Below are 26,463 nucleotides of genomic sequence, written 5' to 3' on the forward strand. Positions count from 1 at the left end.
AGGCTGGCAGGGAGAAGGTCTCTAGCAAGCGGCCAGGGGAAGAGAGCTTCTGCACAGCAGAAATACCCAGGAACGCTGTGGCTGCTGGTCAGACTGTTGCTAATGAGGCTCCAGGAGTCTACAAGGTACCCAGAGTCGGGGGGTGGTGGGAGGGGGGGCACTCAATGCTTGAGGAGCAGTTTGGGGTTTTTAAGGAGCCAGAGTGTGGCTTATAGGACTTATATTATGTTATAGCCCAGGGGCTCATATTTATGTTATTGTTTATCCAGTGGACCGGGCTGAGGTTATTTGGGGAGTAGTAGGCCTCAGTGGGGCACACTGCGTGCAAAGCCCCAGTGCCGCGGGGCACAGCAACAGGAGGTGATCAGGCCTCAGTGCCAGGGGGGCACAGTGACAGAGGATGATTGGGCCCCCAGCACCAGGGGGGCACAGCAACAAGGGGTGATCAGACCCCAGCGCCAGGGGGCACAGTGACAAGTGGCGCAGAGACAAGGGGAAGACCCCCAGTGTCAAGAGGCACAGTGACAGAGAGTGAGCTGACCCAATGCCCTAGGGTGCAGGTCAACATTTATACACCATCTGCAAGGTACAGGCTGTGGCGGGCCAGTAGGGGGCACTCCTGTGTTGAGCCACTCACCTCACTGTGCCCGACCACCTTCCAGGCTCCAAGTGCCTCCCTGGGGGTGCCTCATGTCTGGCTGACCCACTTCCTGGAGCACACACACTAGCCTGGGGTTTCCACTGCCACCACCCAGGGCTGGGTTTGATTTTGGCTCTGTGCACCCTGGGAAACACAGGGCTAGTAGCCCTCAAGGGTACTTGATTCACTTCAAGAACTTGGAATGCTTCCCTCAGTCAGAAGCACAAGTAGTGGTCTCCTTTAGTCAGCCAAACCAAGGGGACCCCAAGGCATAATCTAGACCCACTCCCAGTAAGTCTCCTACACCAGGTACAAAGGAGAACTTTATTGGTTACAAGGGGTAGGGTTGGAATAGAGTACAGGGTAGAGCAATATCTGAGAAATCCCATAGAGCAAACTCCCATGGTTGACTAGCCTTTGATCACGCATCTGAGTTACTGCAAGCTATATATCTAGTTAGATCTCAGGTAGCTTATTCACAACTATCATCCAGAGGCAGATGGAGATTCCCTCTGGAGGCAGGCAGTTCCTTGATCATGAGTTTTGAGAGAGAGCAAGTTTCAGATGGTTCAGCTCTTCTCCCTCCCTGAGTTTTCCTCATGGCTGCTGCCCCCTCTTCCTGGGCAGTCCTTAACTTATATAGCCCTTGTGACCTCATTTACCTGGTCCAATGGAGGCCAGCACCTGTTGGCTATCAGCCAACCAGTTTGAAATGCATCACTTGTTGCTGGGCAGACTGGCAGTTCCTAGCTCCCCAGGGAGCAAGCCCCTCACCCAGGTATGTGATACCAGTCACGTAGGCAGAGGGAGCAGGTTTCTCCCCTCCCTCAGGAATGTATCCAGCTCAGGTTACCTAAAGAGATAGGGTAAGGTGTATATCCTCTGCTGGGCCCATCCTAACCAAACTGTCACAGAGCAGAGTTTTTGGGGAGAAAAAGAGGTGGCCTTCTGCCACACAGGCCACTGTGTAGGGGAGGTTTGGAGCTGTGGATAGTGACCCCTAGCGTTGGGGTATTAAATGGGCAGCCTCCCACCTGAGTAACATCATAATTATTGTTCCATCCAGGTATGGCAGATGAGATAGGTGGGAGGGTAGCCCAGAGACAGAGGGTTGGGCCTCTGTTAGACAGGCGCCAGGATGGACCCCGTCACACCCACATATTGCATTGCACTGCATTGTTCAGCTGAAATGGTGGGGACTTTGCTTCACTGTGGAGCCCAGCCTGCAATGCCTCAGAAAGCACATTGGTTGCTCCTGGACCTGGAATGAGGAATGCCATGAGCTGGGGTCTTACCGCTCACAGCCCCCAACACCAGCTGCGTCACCATGACCCCACTCAGGAGAACCATCCTGGAATGGTTCTTGAAGGATGCCATCTGATCCAAGTACTCCAATGGCCTGAGGACAAAACCCAACCAGAGCAAAGTCTTTGAACTCACTTCGAAGTGGGACGCCCACAATAACTTCATGCCCAGTGAGAGCTTCACACTGTTGATAGACTGTCACTTCATCTACTGCACCCACTTCAACTGCCTGCTTCTCAACAGCACCATATGGTATGGGAACCATGACAAGAGGTGCCAATGCTGCAGCTATGAGGTGGAGACCCTCCCGCACACACTGGGTGCCTGCAAGCCCCATGCCACAGCATGCCAGCTGCTCCACAATGCCATTCAGGAATGGCTGGCCAAGGCCATCTGTAACAGGGGGCCTCCTCAGAGCCGATCTTCGTGGCCCGCCCACCTGTTCTTGGGCCAACCACCCACCTTCTCGCCCGTCATGCCTTGATTTAATTGATTCACTAATTGATGTCACTCAAGCAGGAGGCTGCCCATTTTAGTGCCCCGATGCCAGGGGCGCTCTCTGCTGCTCCTTTCCTCCCCAGTACCACAGCCCAAGCCTCGCAGACCGCCACGCTGGGCCCCAGAATCATCCTAACAGGACCCCTCCGTGATCCCTCCAATCAGACGGCCTCTCCACCTTCATTCAGGCTACCTAGCCCCCCGAAACCATTTTCCCCTCTTGGGTGTGGTCCCCCCAGGACCTTCGGCTACCAGCCCTGGCCCACCTCCAGGCCAGTTGGGACCTCAGGCCCCCGACTCTTGGGTGTCCCTCACGGTGGGCCCCTGGCCCTTTTGACCCTCCTGGTCCTGGCCCCAGCATGGGCCAGTTGAGGGTACTCTCTTGTTTGGGTTGGGTCTCTAGCCCCTCACTCTCTCCCAGGGTCCGCCCTCTGGGCCCTTCACAAACGGGGTTACCCACCCGGTGGTGGGGGCTAGGGTTTAAGGCGCCCCGACCCGCCTTTCACCGGGGTGGTAACTGGCCTGGCATTTCCTGGGGGCTCCCGCACCACTGAGAGCCCCACCAGGCCACCCACTCCCGGCAGGGTGCAGTTTTAGGTCATGCCCAGGACCAAGAGCCTCCTTACCATCCCCTACAGCTCCTCCCTTACCTCCAGGTGATATCAGCAGCCCTCCGGCCAGGCGATGTTGCTGCCTGGCCCCCAGCAGCCAAACTGCCCTGTTTATATAGGCAGCCCTTGACTCCAAAATGGCTGCCCTCGGCAGGCACCTGGTGGCTGCCAGCTCCAGGCCCTTAAAGTGGCAGGCACACACAGTGCCCTGCCACACCATCCTAGCCTCAGCAGGGACTGTGTCTGTCAAATGTACCATTCCATGCTGCGAGAGTCAGATGCATCATCATTGTGATTGACAAGGACAGCAAGTGTGTTGTGATGGTAGATGTCACCAACCAGTTTGAGAACCGACAGCAAGCTTTTGTCAAGGCTCATGAATGGAAGCAAGAAAAAAAACAGCTGCTGGTGGACATCCTGAGGAGCTGGGGACATGACGGTTGAGGCACTGATTGTTGGGGAGCTTGGACCATGGAACCCCAGCAACAAGAGTGTCCCGCGCATCTGCCATGTATCCCACTGCTACACCAACCTGATGCAGCACCTCATAGTGCCTGACACCATCTGCTGGCCTAGGGACATCTAAGTGGAGCACATCACGGGACAGCATCAGTACATGGACCCCCCCAGACTGATGACTGGAAGCGACATGGGGGAACTTATCCATCCTGGACTCTTCCCAACCCCTGCAATTGTATTTCATGTTCTACTTTCTGTAACTGACCATGTACTTTTTGTAAACCACCTCTGAACCCAAACGTGGCATCATTGAAGGAGTCTCTGATATATTCCTGACTTTATAAGTGTTGCGTTCCCCCCACCCTTGTCCCCCTTTTCACCTGCTTACCCCCAGTCTTAGTTGGCTACAAGTTTGATATGTAACTTAGTTCCTTTCCCATCTCTACCCCAAATCCTCTACTATGTAATCCCTTACTTGGGTCCTCTGTATTTCCTTCTGCCTTGAACTTTGTACATTGAAATTTAACTTCTTCTAATGAAGTAAATCTCCATTTTCTTCTCATAATGAAGTGACTGGCAATATCATGGTGAAAGAATGCATCTTACGTTGACACTGGTATCTATTTTAAGCCTTTCCTATACATGTTTATTTTAAGTGTGCAACCTGCTTCTTGACATGAAACTTTGACAAGAATGCTTATGCTAAGTATTCTTGTCAGCATACCAGCTTGGTTCACCTGCAGATTGCCCAGGTTTTAAACATTTGATTTTTTTTTTTTTAATTCTTTCACTTCTTCATTTATGATGTGAGATTGGACTACGTCTGGCTGAGCATTATTTTCCTTGTCAAAGTCAATGTTCTTTGGGGCACTGGTCTCTTTAGCATCTATCACTCTGTGTTCTTTTTCATTTGCTAAAGTCTTTCCTGATTAATCCTTAATAGGTCCTCCAGCTGCTATATGTTAATTAGGACCTTGTTGCATTGATAAAGTGTCCTACTATCATTCCTTGCAGCACCTGCTCCAGCTTCTTTGGTGGTGTTAACCACTTATTTCCTCTTGTCTCTTCTGGCTTATCCTCTGTTTTAAGCAGATACTTTTTTTATTCTGCTTATTTTGCTGGAGGTATGTTTGGGGTGTTAACATTTTATTTTAAATAATTCTCTTTCCTCCAATTTTACCCTTACTTATGTCTGCTTATCCCAAAATCAATTCTAGCTGTTGCTGTATTCATGTGGAAGGGACTATGATATGTCAGTGCTAATTTCTGCAGTGAATGTAATTTTGACTAGACCTGAAATCTGTTTGTCTTTTATTTTGGAGTTTCTGCTGGAATTTCTTGTCTATCAGCCTCCTGCTGTCAATTTTTTTGGAGATTTTGAGGGGTTGGTTTATTAAAGGTTGATTTTCAGTCTTGTCACGCATAAGCTGGATGTTTCTGGTGGTCCAGTTCTTCTGTATACTCAGACACCCTGGAGAATTCATTTAAATCTCCTTCTGATATAGAGGTGGTTAATCTGGTTCCTGCTGACTATGGATATCTTTGTGTGGAATTAATATTCCATTAATTGTGAGCCAGACACAGTTTTGCTCACCTTTCCCCATTTTTAATTTTGATTATCTCCAACTTTGGCATTAAAATCCCCCATTACTAAGTAGACAGTAGCCCTGTACGAAGCAGCTACTATTCGCTTCAGATTCAGCTAATTCGGGGGACAAATTCAAATCACTGTCCCAAATTGATTCAGTCAAATCTAATTAGCAGGTTCAGCCACTGCCAAAGCAGCCAAATCTCCAAATCAAACAGGCCCCATCTCCCACCTGCTCTCCCAGCACCGTAAATGGCTGCCTCGCCCAGCCACAGTGTCCTGGCTTTTTAAAAAAAAAAACAAAAAACCCTGCAGCCACTGGCTGCTGCCAGGCGAGGGGTGATCCCTGCTGTCCCCCACTGCCCCATACTGTGTGGGGGGCTCTGCCACAGATCCCCAGAAGTCCCAACAGCCACTGCAGTATCTGGTGAGTGCAGGGCTTTTTTTTTTTTTAAGGGCTGGAATGCTGGGGCCAGGTGGGGCAGCCATTGACAGGGCTGGGAGAATGGGTGGAGGGCGGGGAGCACTCGGGGGGCTGGGGAAACAGGCAGGGGATGGTGCCTGGTAAGGGTTTCTCCATGGTCCCTTTCCCCCTTCTCTAGCCCCCCCCCCCTTAATTACTGGCATGGATCCAGCTCCCTGCAGCAGCAAGTTGGGACTGCCTAAATCTCTGAAGCTTTCCAAATCTTTTCTGAATCAATTCAGAGAACTTCATATTGATTCGGACCTTTTTATTGGTCTCCTGATTCGATTCGGAGATTCGGCGGCTGAACCAGGCCGAATCTCCTCCGAACTGAATCAGCACCCAAAGCTTTGCACAGCCCTAGTAAATAGCACACTTGGGAATCTTGTTAGTTAAGACTTTGTAGGGAACTGTGAATCTTTGTATAGCTTTTTACCTCCTCCTGGTTTCTTGATGCAAAACACTGTCATCTTCATGTAACATATTGTCACAAGACACTGGGATGTGCCTGCTCCTTTAAGAAAGCAAGCAGCCTGAGAGGCTGCTTGCAGGCATCAGGGGAGAGCTAGTGAAGGACTCACCTGACCAGAAAAAGGCTCAGGCTGGAGCTATTTAAGCCCAGAGCCTGCATGGGTCAGGTAGTCTCTCCTCAGCAACCATGAAGCAAGGAACTCCTGGCAGCAGGGCTCCTGAAGGGACCTGGACCTAGCTTAATAATGCTGGAGGCCAGGAACAAAGGAAAGGTCTCTGGGCAGAGAAAGACTGATTTTACGGACTTTATTTTATGTTAACCCCTAGAGGGTTTGAGGTGCCTACCAGAGGGTCCATGTGCCCAGGGAAGGACTGAGCCAGGACCAGAGTGTCTGAGAGTCCAGAGGAGGGGCTGAATATGGGACTAGAGAGTCTAAGAGCTGGAGGAAAGGGTGTGTATGGTACTGGAGGGTCCAAGAGCCAAGAGGACCAAGGGCATAGACTAGGGTATAGCCCTGAGCTGGAAAGTATACCTGCTGGGAGATGGGGAAAGTTTGCTCTCTTAAAAGGATGGAGGGCTGCTTCTGCTGTTTCTGTTTTTGTTATAGCCCAGGGGCTTATGGTTTATGTTACTGTTTACACTGGTGGTTTGGGTTGGGATATAAGGGGAGGTTACAGAGATCCCTTTAGTGCCTGTGAGGCATGCAACTGCCTTGAGCTGTGCCAGGGGCAGGCTCAAGGCCTGAGCTTTTGTTGAGCCCAGAGAGGGGCAGGGTGCAGGAGCACAATGAAGTACAGGCCTGGTGCCAGAGGGGTATAGCCACATAGGAGCCAGGGGGCCAATAGACATGGGCCAGGGGCCCAGAGACTGAATGTGATTGAAGCTAGTGCCTCGAAACTAGGTCTGATGCAGTGGACTTTGGCTAGAAGGCCTAGAGCAATTAAAGGGGTGGAGGCCAAGGAAGCCAAGGTCCCAACAGAGGGAACAACGTTACCATAACACCTGCAAGGCTTGGGTTGTGGTATAGGGGAGGAATGAAGCCACACAATTTGCCCTTTAGACTACAGGTGCCCTGCAAAGGCACTGCCAGGCTGAGAGGGGCCTATTTAGCACAAAGGATGCTTGAAACTAGTTGAGTCCAGGAAGGACCCATTGATGAGTTGTGTGGACTCAGGTTCCCTAAAAGGCCCATGGGCAGCCTCCCTTACTTAACTTTCATAACAACAAGGCGTGGCAGGAAAGTAGTTAAGGGAGGGCCACATTAGAGACCAAGCCAGGCAGGAGTCACACAGCCACTAAGGGGTTTCATGGCCACCCCTGGGGCTCGACTTGGCCACACACATGTAAAATATAGCACACCATTTTGAATGGCTAAATTTCTATAGGTGATTTTTTGTGTGTGTTGGAAGTCAGAAGTAATGGTACTTCTCAGTGCTACTTCTTAGCTTGCTTCCCCAAGCTATGACTTTTTTTAGAATCATAGCACCCATTCATCAAGATGCACATATTCCAAGAACTTGGAGATAAACAGCTTTCCTCATTGCAGCTATTGGTTTTAGTATTCCTGGGACATTGAAAAGCTTCTCATTCTTGGCTTCCTGATGACTTTTACCAAGATGTGTTATATTGGCTGAGACAGAGTCCATTACTTTGGCATGGTGACTGTCAAGATAGCTATCTTTTATTTTTACAGTGATAGATTGTTGACCCAATATGCAACCCTTAACATAAACGCTTTTAAACTGTTTCCTGCCTTTTGGTCTGTCTGGGTCTGACTTTCTGTATTTTATTCAATGATTTTTTTTCCACATAATAATATGAAAATGGGCCTGGGAAAAGGGATCTGAACCAGGCCTCTTAGTGTCCAATGTTCTAACCACTTTGAGACAGAGCCAAGCATTCTCTGTCTCACTGATCTAAATAGTACAGCTTCAGGAGAGGTGAGGAGTACCCCCAAACACACTCCTTTCAAGACTCACCTATGATTTGCTGTTTAAATCATCCATCGGGGAGGTAGATGTAAGTTTGAACCCCTTTAGGCAGAAGAAGGATACTGAACTTGAATCTACCAACTGAATATGTAAAATGGAAGTACCACCACATCCTGCGGCAGCTGTGTTTAAAAGAAAGGAGTGAGCTGTGCTTGGTTACTTGAAAGGGAATAAGCACCTGCTTACAGGAGAGAGTTCTGGGGTGTTGATCTGGAGGGGTTGGCAGTGTCTCCCTTTGGCCCTGAGCAAAGCAAGATTTAAGATTTGCCCTGCCTCCAGTATTTTCCAGTGGGCTAGGTCTAGGAAGCTCCTTCTTAGTGCGCTAATTTGGAACCAATTTGGAGGTGCCTAACCTCCCCATGCAGTGTATAGGGAGCCTAGGCACCTAATACAGGCTACTACATGAAGGGAATCAGGCGTATAAGTGCTTTAGTGGATCTGGATATGAATGTTAGTTTTTTTTAATTTAGTAAAGTTGTTGGTGAGTGCACTAAGTATGTCCTTGCGTTTTACCTTTGCCAGCTATAAACTTTACCTTAGTCCTGTTTGGTAAATTCTTGTAGTCTAACAATAAATTTGCTATGTATTTACTGATTTTCCCTGCTGGAAAACAGCTTATTGCTCTCCCCTGACATGCTACCACTCTTTTTTCTTTCTGCTGCTTTCTATAAAAAAAGATTTTTACTTACATGTCATATCTTTGAAGAGTCTTCTTTTGCAAGGAACAGTATCTATGGGCTTTTAAAAAATCTCTTTTGACAATGTCTCACGGGTTTCTGATATGCTTGCATTCCTGGATTTACATTTAAATGAATTCTTACTTATTGTGTTTCCTCCCAAACAAAGTAAACACAGTTGTGTGGTACATTAAATGCTTGTTCTTAATGTAAAATCAGCTAATTTTTATTGGTGGGCAAGTGAGTAAGTTTCTTCATTACCTTGGTAACAAAAGCCAAGTATAACAACTGCTTTCCTTTTGATGTCGTCTTAAATTTGGCTCTCTTTCTGATGTTTCCCAGTTAAAAAGGTTTCCTCTATAAGAATTATCTAGGGACTTTTCAGTGGATGAAAGTTTTTTGGGGGTTGTTTTTTTTTGGTGGGGGGGTTGTAAATTTAGTAAAAATATATGACTAGAGGCCACAGGAAAACCTTGGAATTAGGTAAGATTAGGAAGTAGTGTATTCTCCATGTGCAGAATTGTTCATACTTCTCCCAAAGCTGCTAATAAATGTTGGCAAATGTAAGCCAAGAACAATTTGCTCTTTTATTAGGAGTTTCATTTACACATCCAGATGTGTGTGTGTGTGTGTGTGTGTGTGTGTGTGTATGTGTATATATATATATTATATATTCTTCACTTATGATTTCAGTTGATTAAAATAAAGGTATACAAAAAGGCAAAATCATGAACAGTATTGATGTTTCCGTATCATGCTTAAATCCTAGTGCATATTTGTCCCATTGAAGGATGGAGAATCTACTTATAGCTTGCAAAACCTTTTAAATATAATCAGGTATCCCAGGATTCAAAAGTGCTCAACTACACGTTGAAAGCACATTGTTCATTATATAATGCCTTGCTGTGATTTAATCATTATATAAATCAGTGGCATGCTATCTGCAAGAATGTTCTGCCCAGTTTTTGTTACCCCACCTCAGAAAGAAGGGAGAAGGAATTTTAGAATGTGTTGATATTTAGAAACTATTCAGAAATAACATACTGTTGTCCCCATCGGACGGTGTGAGTTCGTGCCCGGTGCGCTATTGCCAATGAACACACAGGGGTGGAGGATCCAACTTAATCTTTATTGTTTCAAGTCTGCGCAGAGAGGGGTGCTTGGCAATCGTTTGCAAAGCAAGCACCACCGGTTTCTACCTTTGGGTACCTTTTATACATATGTTTGCAAGTGTATCGCTCAGCGATTGGTTACAAGCCACTGACATAAGACATTCTCTACTGAGCATGTCCCTATACCTATGTTTTAGCCATGTATTTCATTTACATACATATATGTTTCATTAACATACTTTTGCTCTGCCCAGGGGTGTGATTTTTAGCATTATAATGAGACCTTTTTCTGAACTTCTTTCTATCTTAGAAGTGTCAGGGAGACATTATCCTGCTGGTGTTAGGGAGGCATTCCATGAATCCTCCGTATCCCACACGCTGTGCTCTGCAAGCATCTCTTAACACACACATGCCACACCCCTCCCAGCATCAGTAAGTTGCCTTAAGTATTCAGTTAGATATAGTTTGCAAAAGCTAGATATACCATAAAAAAGATTACATAAAAAGATTACATCAATACTATCTGAATGTTAAGTGCTATAGCTATAATAGAATAGATGCCCTTGTGGACACTACTTTTGGGATGAGAGAACTGAGAGAACTAATTTTGGGATGAGAGAACTTTTCTGATTTAGCTCAGGGATGCTCAACACCAAGCTCCTGGGCCAAATCTGACCTGTGGAGCTATGGCATCTAGATTGCAAAGCTGTCCCCTGGTCCAGAAACCTGGTGGCACAGAAGTGGTGTTCCTGTCCCTCTCCCAACGGCAATTAATATTGACGTCCCTCTCCTGGTGCTAAATTCAGGGCCAGGGGCCAGGCCATGCCCCCTTTTCCTCTTTAGGGCTGAATCAGGATTGGGCCATGCCCTCTTTCCTCCACATGGACAAATCAGGGGCAGGCCCAACGGCTGGATCAGGCCCATGGAGGCACTGAACACTGTCCATCCACTCCACAGAGCAAAAACATTGAGCACCACTGGTTTAACTAAACTGACTTTCAAATTTTTTCGTCACAAAGTATTGTGGATAACTATTTTACCATTACTATGATGATCAGTTTTCCCATGTAATCAAGGTTCAGAGATGTTTAGAGGCATGGCAAATCTACTACATGAAAAGAACTTGAAAAAACTGAGTGTTTTTATAGGAGGTAAATAAGACGGGATAAGCAAAAGATATATAAAATAATGATTGGTCTATATGAAGGAAACCTGGGATCCCCTGTGTAGTAGGGCTGTGCGAAATTTTTCTGGCAGTTTTGTTTTGATGCTGTTTCAACTCGTTTTGAGCTCGAAACAGCAAACTCAAAATGAAACGGAGAGCTTCGAAACAGCCTCAAAACGAAACGAGAGAAGTCAAAATGTTTCAAAATTTTCTAAACGTTTCAAGTTTCAAAGCTCAAGCTGGGCTTGCCTGCAGGGAAACAGAAACTAAAGTAAGGAGAGGGTGGGGGAAGAGGGGAAAAGGAGTGCTCTCATTATTGACTGTAGCTGGCCAATGACTGGCATCCTTCCCTGAGGTCCCTTCCAATCCCGTGCTCTGGAGGAGGGAAGGAAAAACTGCATAAAAGGCAGCATTGTTTGAACTGCCCTGCTTTCTGCCTTGGTGTCAGTTGAGTGAGGGTGCACCTTAACACACACACAGTGTCACCCACCCATGTCACAAGTGTTGCCTGTCAGCAGCTAGAGGTGCAGGGCCCCAGAACCCAGACTCCCCCTGCACCTATTTCCTTGACAGCTGTCAGGCTTTGTGGCCTCAGCACAGGCTACTGTGCCTGCAGCTTTCACCCTGCTACGCCTTAACACACACAGTGTCACCGATGTCATGAGTTTTGCTTGTCATAGATTTCATAGATTTCATAGACATTAGGGCTGGAAGGGACCTCAGAAGATCATCGAGTCCAGCCCCCTGCCCCAGGGGCAGGAAATCAGCAGGGGTCATAGGATCCCAGCAAGATAAACATCCAGATGCCTCTTGAATGCATTCAAGGTAGGTGCTTGAACCACCTCCAGCAGCAGTTTATTCCAAACCTTGGGAGGTCAGACAGTAAAGAAGTTCTTCCTTATGTCCAGCCTGAAACGGTCATGGAGGAGTTTGTGACCATTTGACCTTGTCACCCCTTGGGGTACTCTGATGAACAGGTGTTCCTCCAGATCCTGGTGAGCACCTCTGATAAACTTACAGGTGTCTACCAGATCACCCCTGAGCCTGCATTTTTCCAGGCTGAAGAGTCCCATAGCTCTCAGCCTCTCATCATATAGTCTGTTTTCCTGACCTCTGATCATGCATGTGGCTCTCCTCTGGACTCTCTCGAGCTTCTCCACATCTTTTTTGAATTGTGGAGCCCAAAACTGGACGCAGTACTCCAGTTGTGGCCTCACCAAGGCCGAGTACAACGGGAGAATGACATCCTGGGATTTGCTCAAGAAGCATCTATGGATGCAAGCCAGCATTTTGCTCACTTTACTAGCTGCAGTAGCACACTGAAGGCTCATGTTCATCTTGTAGTCAATCATGACCCCCAAGTCCTTTTCGTCCATAGTGCTGGCCAGCATAGCGCTACCAAGCCTATAAGCATGCTGTGGGTTTTTCTTCCCAAGGTGGAGAACCTTGCATTTTTCAGTGTTAAACGCCATCAGGTTCTCATCCACCCGTTTCCTGGGCCTGTCACAGTCAGCCTGGATTGCCCTCCTGTCCTCCAGTGTGGATGCTTTACCCCAAAGTTTGGTGTCATCAGCAAACTTGGCCAGTCCGCTTCTGACACCGATGTCCACATCATTAATGAAGGTGTTGAATAGTGTTGGCCCAAGGATAGAGCCTTGGGGGATCCCACTGGTCATACGGCACCACAAGGTTTGACTTCCGTCAACAACCACCCTCTGGGTCTGACCATGGAGCGAATTCCCCAGCCAGCAGATCACGGTGAAGCCAAGGCTGCAGTTGACCAGTTTTTCCAAGAAGTGATCATGAGATATCAGATAGAAGGCTTTTTTAGAGTCAAGATATACGACATCAATCTCTTCTCCCTTGTCCAGGTGATAGGTCACCTGGCCATAAAAGGAAATAAGATTTGTCAAGCAAGACCTACCTGCAACAAACCCATGCTGGCTATCCCTCAGGATGTTGCCATCAGCCAGTCTGTTAAGAAAGTCCTCTTTGATAATCTTTCTTTTCTATGACTTTCCCTGGGATAGAGGTCAGGCTGGGTCTGTAGTTTGCCAGATGCACTTTCCTCCCTTTCTTAAAGATAGGCACCACATTGGCCTTCTTCCTAAGCTCCAGGAGTTCTTGAAGATCCATGCCAGGGGCTGAGCTATGATGCTTGCCAGCTCCTTGAGTACCCTAGGGTGTAAACTGTCAGGTCCAGCTGACTTGAAGGTGTCCAGCCTCTCAAGGTGTTCTTTCACAAGGTCAGCATTAATGGAGGGTAAGGAATCACCTTCACCCAGGCCTTCCCGTCCTGTAATGGGGAGGGGTGCCCCTTGGGACTGGTGAAAAACCAATGCAAAGTACCCATTTAGTAAGTTGGCTTTTTCCTGGGCATCAGTTGTCAGTTGTCCCATCTAGTTTAGCAGGGGTCCAACGTTGCCTTTGCTTTTCCTCTGGCTTCCCACATATCTAAAAAAGGACTTTTTATTGTCCTTGATACCTGTAGCCAGTTGGAGTTCCATCACAGCCTTGGCTTTCCTGGTTCGCTTCCTGCAGGTCTGGACCAGTGCAGAATATTCCTCCTTGGAGGTGGACCCAGCCCTCCATCCTTTGTAGGTCTTTCTTTTTAGATGCAGGAGATCCACTAGTTCCCTGCAGAGCCAAACGGGCATGCTGTGCCCTTTTGCTGCCTTTCCTCCGAGATGGGATAGACTTTGCTTGTGCATCCAGGATCGCTCCCTTGAGCAACCGCTCATCCTGAACTCTCCTCCCCTTTGGGTCATAGTCCCTGAGGGCCACTCTGACAAGTATCCTGAGCTTGTCAAAGTCAGCTTTCCTGAAGTCTGTCAGTTTCCTGAAGACTTCTGTATTGCTGACTGACTTACCAGCTTTACAGCAGATGGTGAAGGTGATCAGCTTATGGTCACTGTCACCCAGCTTCCCTTTGATTGTTAGGTCACTGATTAGGTCGTCCCCCATTGCCAATACCAGGTCGAGCAGCACTTTACCTCTCATCGGCTTGTAGACATCTTGCATCAGATAGAGCTCATCCACACACGTGAGAGAGCTTTGCAACCACTCGGATTTGCCGAGCGCTCTTCCCACAAGATGTCAGGGTAGTTGAAGTCTCCCATGACAGCCATGCACCAGGAGCACATGGCCTCAGCCAATTCCCTGGCAAACTCCTGGTCAAGCTCTTGATCCTAGGTAGGAGGTCTGTAGTAGACTCCCACCATTGTGTCCCCTGTGCCGTGTTCCCCACGGATTTTAGCCCAGAGGGTCTCCAGCCACCCACCCTGGGTGCCAATGTCAGCTTGCAGGGACACAGCTTTCCTTGACGTAGAGAGCTACACCCCCACCCCTTTTGTGCACTTGATCTCTCCTGTACAGGGTATAACCATCTATAACGTGGCCCAATCATGGGTGGAGTTCCACCAGGTCTCTGTTATCTCTATGACATCGTAATTATTTGTGTTAAGCAGGAGGACAAGTTCCTCCTGTTTATTCTCCAAGCTCCTAGCATTTGTGTACAGGCAGGCAAGTGTCCCTTTGGGGGCCCCTGCCTTGCCCACAGCTTGTTCCAGGGCTGGGGCAGGGGTGGGCTCCCTTAAGTGCCTTGGCCTGCTGGCTTAGCAAGGGTTGCTCAGCAGGCTAGCAGTGGCGGTAGTCCCCCCATCCCCTGGCAGGCTCAGTTTAAAGCCCGGTGGAGCAGGTCAGCCAGTCTGGCTGAGAAGAGCCTCCTCCACAGCGGAGACAGTTGGAGGCTGTCCCTTCCCAGCAGCTCACTGCCTCTCTCACCAAAGAGAGGACTGTGGTCATGGAAGCCAAAGCCTTCCCAATGACACCAGCCCCTCAGTCTTTGGTTCACTACCTCAATCCTCCTCTCCCTCCTCAGCCCATATCCTGAGACTGGGAGGATCGAAGAAAACACCACCTGTGCCCCCAACCCCCCAAATCCCTGTAGCATTTCATGACCTGGCTGGGAGTGTTCTGAGCCATGTCATTCGTGCCCACATGGATAAGGAGCATAGTGTAGTGATCAGTGGCTGGAGGAGCTCAGGGATCTCCTCCGCCATGTCCCAGCTATGGGGTCCCAGGAAGCAGCAGACTTCCCGGGCTAAGGGGTCGGGGTGGCAGATTGCCCCCTCCATCCCCCTGAAGATGGAGTCTCCCATGACAAACACTTTGCGCTTTGTCTTAGGGAGAGTGGGGGCGGTAGCTGCAGTTGAGGCCTGTGTTGCCTACCAGAGCTGGCAACTTAGCAGGCTCTGCTGGGGCTGCAAGAGGTTTGGCCCTTGACCACCTTGGTCCTACCCCCTGGTTGGACAGCAGGGGAGGTCCCCAAGTCCCCCCTTGTCCTGGAAGGTGACCTTGGTCTACCCTCCATCTTTAGGCGTTGAAGGGCATGGCAGTAGGAGTCAATCTCCCACTCACCATCCCTGATGGTGAACAGTCTCTGGACTGTGGCCTGGAACTCCTCCAGCTGGCGTGCCAGAGACCCCAGAAGGGAGCAGACCTCACAAGGGGAGGTGGCCATGCTCCCGGTCCCCAGAGCCTGGAAAAGTGTCAGGCAGCCCCCGCAGCCAAGAGCCAGGGACTCTGTCTGCGTGGAGCTTGGAACCATGGGCTCCATCTGGGTGGACCAGAGGTGGGGGGCACAGACCCTGAGGGTACCCTTGGTGTGTGGTGCGTGCCCATCCGTATTTTACTGGTGGTAGTCTGGCTAACTGTGGCTACCTACCCTAGGGGCTCACACTCACCCTCCTGCGCAAACTCCACACTGACTCGTGAGCTGGGCAGACAAGCCTACCTGTTTGCATGACCTGTTCACAAGGCTCCGGTCTCATGGCTCCCTGGGGGCTGGGTGAAGTAGGAGCTGGGGGGAGCGTGTCCCTCCTTGGCTCCAACTCAGCCACCCCGCAGCTAACTGGATCGGGGTCCCTCCCTCCCTCCCTGCCACGGGCCCCACCTACCTCTGGTTGCACTGGAGGTCCAGGTCAGTGTCCCGCTGGGGTGTCCTGGGGGTCCCTGGGCTCAACAGGGGCACAACAGGCTTCCTTCTGTGCATGTCACGCTGGAGGCAGGGATGAACTGAGGGACGAATTGTCCGCAGCTTGAGGTGCAGTTTCCCCCAAACCCCTGCACTTATCTCCTTGAAACTTGGCAGGCTTCATTGCCTCAGCAGGGGCTAGCATACCTGTAGTTTTGACCCTACTGTGGCTTAACACATACACGTGACATGAGTTTTTTGCTTTCAAAATTTTGAGGTGAAGTTTTCCTGAAACCCCTGCATGTATCTCCTTCGTACTTGGCAGGCTTCATGCCCTCAGAAATGACAAAGTTATAAGCTGTTTTGAGCTTCCCCATTATAGCCTATGGGCGAAACATCAAACAGCCAAACTGTTTTGATGAAACAAAACAGAACAGCAGTTTCAAATTAAAATGGAATTTGACACAAAACGCTGTTCCATTGAAACAGAATGCTGCCATTTTGCACAGCCCTACTGTGTAGTGTCTTGTACCATGTGAACAAGTAGATTTTAATGAAACCAAAGGCATAAAATTAGAAAAACTGACAGAAGTTTGTTCTTTCCTAACTGATTAACTTGTTTTATTTCTTTAAGGAATTAAATCTCACCAGACCACTGTGAGTTGGGATTAGCAATAATATTTTTAGAACTGATTAAATAATTTAAATTAACTAAATGAATTTGAACAAATTAGCCACAAAATAGTCTATATTGCCCCTGCTCATTAAAGATTTTTCAAATAATTTTATTTGAAGAAAATCCCAAATGTGATTGGCTAAATCATTTGAAATGAATAATTCAAAAGGATTTAATTATTGTCATCATTCTATGAATATCCTAAGCATAAATGGCCAAATTGTAGTTTTGAAATAACTTCCTTAGCTTCTGTGGATTTTTTGCAGTGGGTAAATTTGTCCCACGGATTAAGTAACTTTTCCAAAGTCACTCAGAAGATTAGTTTTAAAGTCAGGAATACAACTTAGATACTCAAATTCATGCAGCTTGTATGCCAAGGGACCATTGAACTTCTTCCCTGACCAAATGAAGTCATTGAGGCTCTATGTAGGTATAGCAGTCCACCATCACTAGAGTTGCTGCAGACTGAGGCCTACATTTCCCTCAGTAAGGTTAAGAGAAGATCAGGGCATGGGTTAGGGTCCACATCACATGTCTACTCTTCCCTCAAATTTCTATTGAGAAATGTGGGGAGGACAACATCTCTCTCACCCCGTTGTGGGGTTTCCTGTCCGTGTCTGTCTCTGAGCAGTCATGGTACAATCTGTCTGTCACAACCCAAGGGTGTGATTTAGTGTGCGCGCGCTTCGGCACTGCTAAATTATTTCCCACCACGAGGAGCTTTCTTTGCAGGGTGCATTTCTCAGTTGCAAAGAGAAAACCCCGGTGCAAAGGAGTTCCCACCACCCGCATGCAAATTTGTGTCCCACTATTGGCCAGTTCTAAATTATTCCCACGTGGCGGCTAGCAATTGGCTTGCTAGCCGTATAAGAGGCTTGAGCGGTTTCCGCCCAAGTTGGAGGACTCCACAACCATCTAGTGGAGGAGGAGGACTTCACGTCTCTTGAAGAACTCTAAGCGCTGCGGAGCCTAATGGACCCAGCGTGTGCCTTAAGAAGGCTATAGGGGTCTGATCATCCTCTGGCCTCTCCCTGTCGCCGAGCGCGATCCCTCGACAAACCCCTTCCCTGCGCGCAAGTTCCACGAAGCCTAGCAAACTTCGTGTGAGTGTATCCAGAGCTCTTCTCCGAGTTGTTTTCTTTGGTTGACACGACAGGCTTTCAGTTTTAGAGCCTTCAGCCGGATTGGGCTAGAGTTCGCGAGATTAGAACTCTTGTCCGCTCTTCTTTCCTATCTGTAACTGTAACTCAAGCAAGTTTTCCTGCCTGCACCGCAACCATCTACGGTGTAAGTAAAATAATCTTTAATCAACCGCTATGCGTCCGTGCCTAATTCTAGTCCGCCGGCCTGCATTCCCCGACCCGCGTGCCAGGGCTGCTGGCCACAGCCCGCCGCGTGCCCCCGAGGGCCTCGGACCACTCCCGGCCCGCACACTGTCCACAACAGCCTGCCTCTCCTAAGAACCATGGAACAACAGGGCTCTATAACCCACCCACATGGTTCTTACTCTAAAGACCAAAGGGAGCCCTTCCCCCTGGATTTGCAGAATCCATTGGATTCTGTCCTGTCCTCATCTCAAAAGAGGCTCACTTGCAGAGGATGCTCCATGATAAGCATCTTGCACTATTTCTCTGCCTGTCTGGGCCTTTCCCAAGCATTTTTCACAGAAAGAGTAATCTGGAACTTAAAGTCCCTGAACACTGTGTCACTCAGAAGTGACCCCCGTTAAGAGTGGGACAGAGTTGCTGCCTAATAAACACTTGAAAGAAAGGTTTCTTTAGTCAAATTTGTCACCATAAGTCCTTTCAGTTAAGAGGCAAAAGAATTCCTGGTCTGCGTCTGAAACCCCAATCAGGCCTACAGCAAAGCCAAACAATTGTAATGTTTTCTGAAGTAAAAACCAAGCTGGCATTTAAATAAATAAATACATCTTTCACGTCTCTTTATAATACATAATGAAAAAAAGGTCAAAAATGCACATTTTACCATTTTCTTTGCAAACCACCTTTAGCATTCAGCTTAGCTTTCCAATTTTTTAAAATTATTTTTTTCAATATTGCAGCATTTCCACCCTTTTTTTCCTAATTATATTTTTAGTATTAATGAGAGATGTTATTAACTGAATGAGCTCTTAACCTTATACTGCTGCACTGATCAGTATATCTAGCTTCCCTTCAGGAGCTGCTGCCTTATGAAAGTTTTACATTATGGGCAATTACATAGCATTCTAGATCAGTGATTCTCAGCCAGGGTGCCTTGAGATCCTTTCAAGGGTGCTGCAGAGTGTTGCATAATTCATATGATAAACTCAGAGATTTTAAATATGAATCTGTAGTATTTAAAACATTCTACCCTTTTGTGGTCATAGGCAGTGGGAGAAAATATTATTGAAGGGGGCTCTGGGTAAAAGTTCAAAGATACTTCTACTGTGCTGCTTTTGGATGTGGGGGGCTAGGCAGGGCCGTGCTGAGCATGCCTGCCTGCCCCCTGCCCCTCCCTCCCACAGGGCCACGCAGGATGGAAGAGTTCCAGACTGCAAGGGACTGCTTGCTCCCCCCCCTGCCCCCCACTGCGCCACACACCTCCCCTCCCCCTGGGGGGTGGAGGGCAGCAGGTCAGGAAAAAGGGGCACTGAGTCGGGGCTGGCCATCAATGTTTACAACTGGGACATGGTACAAAAAATGTTGAGAACCACTGGTCTAGATAGTATCAATCAAGTGAACTTGGACATCCACTGGAGAAAATTCTGCTTTCAGTTGCAATATCATAACTAAGGACCTAGTTAATTCACAATTTTGCAGATTTTGCAGAAACCACAAAATCTGCAAAATCAGTTTTAAAAAATTAATAAAAACAAAATGCTGGCTCTCCAGTTCTCACTGACTTGCAGCCTATCCAGGAGGGGCAGGTGCCAGTTGACAGGGAGATACGAAGAGCAGCCAAGATGGCAGCTGCTCCCTCATCCCCCCTGGAGCCTCTCTGCCTATAAGCAATCAGGGGTGGGGCCACATAAAGGTCAGCCAGCAGCCAAGATACTGGCTGCCCCCTTGTTCCTCCTCCTCCCTGGGGCCTCTCTGCCAATTAGCGGTGAGGGGTAGGGCCTCCAGGAAATGCCCACAAAATTGGCTCTGTGCCATGACCACTAAGCGAAACAGCATTAAGCAGGGGTTGCCTGTAGAAGAAGTTGCAGCTACCTGGATTCAGGTGCAGATTTTAAAGATGTTGATTTCTGTCTGAGTTAAGTACTTAAATACAATTAAAAAGTTGGACCTTGATGGTTGACTTAAGTCATACAGCAAGTCCATGGCAGATTTTGGAATAGAAGGGTTGTGACTCAGTCACTAGTGTGGTTTGCTAGCTAAAACTCAGGCATTAGCTTTCAAATTTTGACCAGCTGTTTTAACAACGAATGTGAATTAAGCAAGTATCTTTATATTGCAGGAACAATGTGTAAAAGTCTTTTTAAGTGACCTAGTTAGGTGCACTTGCCCTAAGTCTAAAGTAAGGTGAATATTACAAGTAGTATTTAAAAGGAAGCATGATTAGGGAGAGGAGGGGGAAGAAATGGTGGGTAGGAGGCACTGAGGGCAAGGAAAGAGAGATGTTTTATTTTCAAATATTTTATAGGAAACTAAAAAATGTGGCTCATATTAAACAGGTTATATCACTAAATCACTATATTTCTCTATATCACTATCACTATATTTTTCTTGGTTATACTCAGAAAGAAAATAAGTCACAGTGAAAGAAAAGTCTGTGCATTATATAAAGTACCATATCCTTTATTACAGTTGGCAAATCTTCTGGGTTTATTAGGGTTGTTTTAGTCACTACAATCTAGTGCAAATTATTTTTTTCCTTTTCTAAGTTTAATATAATAACAATAATGGCAGCTTTTTAATAATCAGAGTTCTTTTGACGTTCTTTTAAAATCTCTCTGCACCAGACTGGCCTGGCTTTTGTGAAAATTCACCACACTTTCTTTCCATCGGCTCAATTTGATTTGTGTAAGATTTTCATTATTAAGTGCTCTTGATATTTTATTCAATATTAAATATTTTGTTAATGTTTTGCTAATATTTAAGCAATAAAGAAGAAGTGGTTTTCATACCCCCTGAGCCAGAATGGTAAAATATTCAAAGGCTTTTTAAGTTTCTCTATCAAGTTTTTCTGGCATTTTCAAACCAGTCTCTCAGAGCTCAATTCAGAAGCAAATTAAAACATGCAGACAACCTGTAGCGATTCTAGTCCATGAATATGTTATATAGACATACCAATCCTTTTTTTACAAACAGCAAAAGTGTGTATATCAGGTCATTGGCTATTATGTTGCAATGAATGTATATCCCATGGTGCAAAATGTTACAAAGCCTGAGGTTCACTCCTGTCATCTGAAATGCCATAGGTGTCACATATTGGGGAAAATTGATTCTGTGCTGACACAGTTGCTGCTTCTCTGAGACATAGCAGCATCTAAAAGGGAAGGACAAAATTCATTATATGAGCCTGGAACAACATATTCGTTAGAGAAAAATGCATAAAAAGGATTTCAGTGTGCCATCAGAAACACAAGCATGTGACTGGGTCAAAAGCATGTGACCCATTTTTTGGGTTCATGTGAAGATGATAAAGAGCATCTTCTGTGGGTCAGTTCTTGGAAGCTAAAAAAGTTGAAGAAACATGGTAGACTTCATAAAATAGACAGGTGTTAGAGAGTTCATCATTCTTAGTCACTCTTGTTGTTTCCTGAAACCTGCTTTCATCATATCTCAGGATAATCACTTTTAGGGTTTAAAACTTGCCTCATGCTTCAATGCTGTAACAAGGTTAATAATGCATTCACTTTTCATTCCATGTCCAATCCTTTAGTTCCCCCCAACATCTGGTTAATGAACCCCACAGAGAGCAAGTTGCAGCTTGATTCAGTTAATTTCAAGTCGGGATTGAGGTTTGGCATTCCCATAAAGCATGTTCAGTGGAAACAAAGGGCCGTTAATGGAAAAGTTTAGGGAGCTCTGAAACATATTGCAATCAATTCTAACGATTTAAAAGAGACTAAAAGTAAGTTAAAAGTTTAGATCTTAACACCAAAGGGTCTAATTCCATAGAAATCAGTCTTTACACTTTAAAATCATATGAATCCAATCAACATCCAGTCAAAAAAAATCCTAAGTCTGAAGTTCGCAGAGTGATTTGGATTAATCAGGTTTAATAGAGATTTACAAACTTCAGTTCAACAAAACTCAGTGGAATATTCATGCTCTGAACTACCTTATTAGTCACTAATGCCTTTCAGATAAAGAGACCCAAGCTAATCAAAAATGGTTCTCACACAAAAGATTAAAACCAATTTGTAGTTATGCAATGAATTACGTAATGGACCAGAGTTTACTAAAGCTCAGGAAAGGATTTGTAGAAAATGGGGCATCTTTGCATGTGCTCTGGGGTGGGGGGGACAGGGTGCATTTTAATTAAAGTGGCTCTCAGGAGCTGCTCTAATTAAAACGCCCACAGTGTCTCATGTATTCAGCATCCTGCACTTCAAAATGGCAGCAGGGACACTTTAACTAAAGTTTGTTTGATAAGCTTTAGTTAAAGCACCGCTGCTGCCATTTTGGAATGTGGGGACGCTGAATAAACATGATGTCGAGGCTGCTGGACCATTCTAATTTGAACTCTCCAGCAGACTCAGTTGAGTCTGCGCTGATGAATTCTAATAAAAACACGTTGGAGCAGGCATGGGGCATGTGTATAGGTTCCTAAAGTTCTATCCTCCCGAGCTTAATTTTCAGGAAGAGCATAGATAAAATAGCAGGACATTTTTTATTTTTCTTTCAAAATGTGGGAGTGGATAAAAAGTAGGGAGAAAGATCTTGTATGTTTTTCAGAATACATACTTCTGTATGGTAAGGTATATGTGTGTGTGTGTAAGAGAGAGAGAACTGGTCTGTACCAGTTCTTAAACTGGTAGAGATGGGGGGAAAAAAGTCTGGAATAACTGGATTCTTCTAAACCAGGGTGCTCAACCCCTGGCCCCTGGAGCATCCCACAGAGTCCCCCTGGGTTTAAAAATTTGGTGAGGGAGGGGAATGTTTACCAGTCCCCTGTTGCCACATTTTTGGACCCTTGGTAAGCTTTTTGGGCTTACCATGGCATGATCCTGCATGTTAGATTGGGTACACAAGGTGGTATGGGGCATGATCCTGGAGCATGAGGCCAGACTATGTCATTGGGGGTGCCAGGGCCCAATTCTGGCATGCAGGGCCTGATCCTGGCATACAGGAGTGATGTGGGACCCCATCCCAGCATGCAGCAACAGCATGGGGCTCTAGGGTCTGGTCCTAGGGTGTAGGGCCCAATTCTGCTATGCAGAGCCAGCACAGCACCCAAACCAGACATACAGGGATTGGGTGAGGCCATGCAAGCATGTGGTGGCTGATCAGGCCCATGGACCAGCCTCATGCCACTTATCTGGCTCACTGGGCCAAAAGGTTGAGCACCACTTTTCTAAAACATAGCTATAAGATTCTATTTATTTCCAGTCTTAATTCAAGATGTCAGTAATTTTAATAAGTTTTGCTAATTGCAACATCTTAATTCAGTTTCAGTCCCAAGTGACTGAACTAGTTACAGAAACCTCTGGGTGAGATTTCAGGCACTGACAGACATGATAGTTTGTTGCATGATGGGTCCCTGAAAGTGCTCTTCAGCTGTGCATTGACAGAACTGCACAGCTACAGAGCAGTTTAAAAATGTCTGATCACATAACAGTCTGGACCCTCATTACATGGGGGTCTGGGTGAAGGCTCTCCAAAGTGAAATGCCTTCATTAACATCTGCCAGCCTGGCCGGGGCAGGTCTCAGCTGATACAACCAAGCCCTGCTCCCCACACTGTCTTTGGAATGGGAGGGGTGGAAGGGAGTGGAGGGAACTTGTTCTGGGGGTTGCCCAGCTAGCACTGGAGGGTGGGGCTGGTGGATTGGAGGTGGGGGGCTCCAATACACCCACCCCACTCTCCAGTGCTGGCTGGGCTACCCCCCCCAGAATGAGCTCCCTCTGCTCCCTTCCCCTCCCTCTCCCAGTCTGAAGACATGGCCAGGGCTGGGAGTGGGAGGAGGTGTTGCCTGGGGAGAGTGGCTGCAAAGACACAGCTGCTCTGAACTGCAGCTCATTTCCCAACCCCTGGGACCTAACAGTGAATGTCTGTTGGGTCCCAGAGATAGCTGTAAATCATGACACTTCCTGCTAAGTGCCATAAGTTATAGTGGGCGGGGCGGGCTGCACTAATGTCCATGCCCTTCATGGCCTGTGTTATGCAGAAGGTTAGAGTACATGATCATAATGGGTATGTACAAACATTTGCTGCATCTGATCTAGGTTTAGGCACCTTGTTTTAAGCAGCCTAAACCTAGACTGGGAGTAGCACATGTAGGCATTTCCTGCTGCTGCTGGGAGTGGTGCGGACATTCAAAGGTAAGTAACTCACGGTGAGGGGAGGGGTTGGAGGGATCGGGGGGGCTGATGAGTTTGCATGGGGGTTTGGCGGGTCTGCAGGTGCGGGGGGGGGGAGGGGGGAAGAGAGGTGTTGCCCAGTTTCCTGTGATGAACTTACCTCAGTAAGTTCAAATGCACCATTTTGGGGCCAATTTAAGCCCCGTGAATGCCTGCACAAGCAGGCATTTGAACCAGCCTAACCTTGGTTAGGCCAGTCTAAATATAATGCTTATCAGTACCCAGTGTTTCCTTCTGACCTGGAATTGCCAAGGCCTGGAAAGGCCTCGAGGCTGAATGCCTGAGTCTGGTGTTCCGTGGAGCACTTAGAGTTGGCTGGAGTTTTCTTGACATCTGTTCTCAGGAATGGGTGGTTCTCCGAAAAGGCCTCTCTTCCTTGGGCACTTTTCTGACTTGCAGTCTGCTACACCTGACTTGGACAACCTTTAACATACTGTGTAATTCTGTGTTCTTTTTAGATGAAAAGCACTGGGCATCCACACAGTTTTTTAACCAGATGTTCTGGAACCACAACACTGTTCCAGTTGTGCCTTATATTATCATCTGTCTATCTTCTGTGGGAATTATGTGGCCTCATCACTGGATATCTAAGCACACATGGCAAGTATATGAAAACAGGAACAGTGCCAATATCTCTCATGTAGTCGAAAAGGCTTGTTTAGTACCCCAAGATCAAACACTGTTGTCTTGTACTGTCATGTGATTCCTGTTGCCTGTGTAACTTCCCTGTAGTTGATGCCTTGGTGTTGTGTTTTGTTTAGTTTTAAAGGGTAGGAATGAAAGAGAGATTTTTAAGACCATGTAATTTAAAACAGAGAACAATGTAGACTCCCAGGAGTTGATTTTTAAGTTGAATTTTATCCTTTCTCTACCTCTCTACCTATTTAAGACTTACTTTCTATGCATGTCTAATATGGAAAAGGGAAAAATCATTTTAACCCAAACATTTGAAAACCACACTATTTTGACCAGATATAGAAACATATTGATTTATAAATACACAGCCAAATAGAAACCAAATAAATAAATAAGGAAATAGAATGCTGTCGCTGTGTTTTATGGAAGTGGTAGTTCAGGTGCCTCAATGTTTTATTCTTTATAGGGAAGGCTTCCTGGTCAGACTATATCTCCCTCCCTCGTGGAACATGCATCATGGGAATCTATGACTGCAGTTGCTGGCAGACATAGTCTTACCATAGAATCTACTTTATAGAGCAGTGATTCTCAGCCAGGGTGCTGTGAGATACTTTTAAGTGTACTGTGGGGAGCCACACAATGTTAGCACGGTTAGGTGTACAAACATGTTTCATTAGATAAACCTAGAGATTTAGTGTTAAATATATTCTGACCTAATGTGATCTTTCTGAGTTCTTTGTAAAAGAAGCTCTATTATTTTTATGTAATAAATTAGTGAAAACTAAGAGCTGGTATTTTGTGAGGTGTGCTTTTAAGTCTAACAAGGGGTGCCTTGAGTCTAAAAAGGTTGAGAGCCACAGTCATAGAGGAACATAGGGTCATGTGGCACCCAAACTGCAAATGCCATGAGTCACTATGGGTGCGTCTACATGTGCCATTAAGGGGCAGCAATGCACTGCAGAATTTATTGTTCAACAGTGTATTGTTTCTAGGAAGCTCCTGAGCAAGTGATTTACATGTGTACCCAGAGCACAGCACACTGAACTGGATTGCAGCAGCCCTGGCTACAAGGGAACTCAGGGGGTCAGCCTGCCAGCCCGGAATTGTTCCAGCTGGATTCAGTGTGCTGTGGAGGGGCTATCTGGGGATGAAGGTTCTTCAGCGCAGGGCTGGCTAGCAGGTAGCCTCAGTACTGAAGTACCCTCATGCCCTAACCAGATGGCTCAACATATGTATGTGTGGTACCGTGCACGAAAAAACTCCGCAGCAGGAAAGGACTTGTATTTACAGGCCCTATCCTGCTGCAGAGGTTGTTTCATGCACACTAATAGGGGCACATGTGTAGATACTTACTGCATAGTTAATTCATCAACTGTGCAGTATGTCGTAACCCAGTGAGTTTGGTGCCTTGGCACTATGGAATTTTCTTCACACATGAGAGCCTCTTGCACAGCGAAGGTTTTTGCTGCATAAAGAACCCGCGTGCAGGAGAGAGTTCCCGCCAATTTGCAGCTGTCTTTGCAGGATGCATTTCTCTTTGCAGCACAGAAATGCACGGTGCAAAGAGTTCCCGCCATTCGGATGTAAATTCGTGCCCCGCAATTGGCTAGTGCTAAATTATTTACACGTGGCAGCCAGTAATTGGCTTGCTGGACGTTTAAAAACTAGCGCGACTTCCGCCC

At 46.9% G+C, this 26,463-nt stretch overlaps 1 long non-coding RNA gene across 1 annotated transcript; it reads left to right on the forward strand.

Annotated features, from left to right (window-relative positions):
• LOC132249364 (uncharacterized) lies at nucleotides 1-25,566 on the forward strand. Its single transcript, XR_009460834.1, has 2 exons — nucleotides 1-125; nucleotides 24,604-25,566. It is a non-coding gene; the product is annotated as an uncharacterized LOC132249364 (long non-coding RNA).
• The last annotated feature ends 897 nt before the right edge of the window (nucleotides 25,567-26,463 follow it).

This window comes from Alligator mississippiensis, chromosome 3 (assembly GCF_030867095.1).
Source record: "Alligator mississippiensis isolate rAllMis1 chromosome 3, rAllMis1, whole genome shotgun sequence".
Lineage (NCBI taxonomy): Eukaryota > Metazoa > Chordata > Crocodylia > Alligatoridae > Alligator > Alligator mississippiensis.